This window comes from Myotis davidii, unplaced genomic scaffold, assembly GCF_000327345.1.
Source record: "Myotis davidii unplaced genomic scaffold, ASM32734v1 scaffold1094, whole genome shotgun sequence".
Taxonomy (NCBI): domain Eukaryota; kingdom Metazoa; phylum Chordata; class Mammalia; order Chiroptera; family Vespertilionidae; genus Myotis; species Myotis davidii.
This window is the reverse complement of record NW_006285318.1, coordinates 308,539-310,563: the sequence shown is the minus strand read 5'-3', so window position 1 is coordinate 310,563 and position 2,025 is coordinate 308,539.

Here is a 2,025-nt window from a genome sequence, read left to right as displayed (position 1 = left end):
CCGGCGGTGGCGGTGGGAGGCGGGGCTCCTGCCGAGCTCCCAGGTGCTCAGGGAGCTGGGTGGGGCCCGATGACTCAGGTGGAGGGGGGCATGTGGGGGCCTGGGGACCATGGTGCTGCCCAAAGCCCAGAGGTCAGCTAGGCCCTGCCCTTCCACACCAGACGCTCATGCTTCGACCACTAGCCAGGCCTAGGGACCACACCTGTACATGAATTTTGCACACCGGGCCTCTAGTATTCATAGAAAAGAAAATATAAAACAGCCCTGGCCAGCATGCTCAATGGTTAGAGCATTGACCCTTGCTTCTGACATTAAGACATCTACTATTTTTTTTAACAAGTCTAGGAGAAAAGCAATTTGACCATCTTGATAGGAGCTGAAAAAATATTTGAGAATACTCAACACCAAATCTTAATTTAAATTTTTTAAAAAGAACCTGTTGACCTAGCTGGTTTGGCTCAGTGGATGGAGCGTCAGCCTGCGGTGCTTCGGGTCCCAGATTCGATTCCAGCCAAGGGCACATACCTGGGTTGTGGGCTCGATCCCCCTCAGCAGGGGGCGTGCAGGAGGCAGCCAATCAATGATTCTCATCATTGATGTTTCTATCTCTCTATCCCTCTCCCTTACTGTCTGAAATCAATAAAAATATATTTTTTAAAAAAGGTGGGTGATCAATTAGGAGACTATAGTTGCAATGTGCAAAACTGACAAAATATTAACAACAACAAAAGGAGATAGTAAACCCGATAGGAAAATGAACAAAGGATTTGAAGAGTAATTAAGAGATTTTCAACTCTGCTAATAATTAGAAGAATGAAAATTAAAATAATAGTGAGAATCACTATAAGAATGGCAAGATGTAGAAAGGCAGATATTATCAATTGCTGATTGAGGATGTGAGAGAAAGGAACACTGTGGGTGGGAGTGTAAACTGATGCAGACACTCCGGAGAGTAATCTGGTAGTACCACCTGGAAGTAAGTAGAGCATTGTTTTGTTATAACAGGATGTCATAGGATCTTAACTCCTGTTTATATCAATTAGCCTATGGTAAAATTGGTTTTCTTGCCCTGGCTGATGTTTCTCGGTGGTTAGAGCACTAGTCTGCACATCAAAGGGTCACAGGTTTGATTCCAGTTCAATGGCATATACCCGGGTTTCGGGTTTGCTCACTGCCCCTGGTTGAGCACATGCAAGAGGCAACCAATCGATGTGTCTCTCACATTGATGTCTCTTTCTCCCCCCCCCCTTCCATTCCCTCTGAAAAGCAATGGAAAAAATACCTCAAGTGAGGATTAACCAAAAAAGTTGATTATTTTCTTATATATCATTTTACTTAAAGCCTCAGAACCTACTAATGACATTGAGGCCATACTGTGTATGTATACTCTACAATTCAGCTCTCATGCTCCTGGGTATATATATATATTTATATTCCAGAGAAATTCTCACATAGGTCCTTAAGGAAATAGAGTTGAGGTTGCTTGCTCTAGCTTTATTTGTGGTAGTGGAGAATTAATTTGAAGCAACCCAGGTGTCCATCACCATGGGACTGGATAACCAAACTGTGATATCCTATATAATAAAAGCCTAATATGCAAATTGTCCCCTCAACTGGGAATTCGACCCAGAGTTCAGCTGCTCACTATGATGTGCGCTGACCACCAGGGTGTGGCGCGAAACATGGCAGGTGTGGGAAATGCTGCGCTGGCAGCGGGTGGCAGTGGAGGCATTGCTGGCCCAGATGGGCCCCAACAAGAGCGGGACCATGGGAGGGATAAGAGTTGGACCGCAGCAGGATGGTGGAGCAGGTGAGCGGGCGGTGCCAGGACAAGGCAGGTGTGAGTGAGGCCTGATTGCCCTGCTGATCGCCCCACAGACAGCGACCAGCGGTGGCGGTGGGAGGCGGGGCTCCTGCCGAGCTCCCAGGTGCTCAGGGAGCTGGGTGGGGCCCGATGACTCAGGTGGAGGGGGGCATGTGGGGGCCTGGGGACCATGGTGCTGCCCAAAGCCCAGAGTTCAGGTA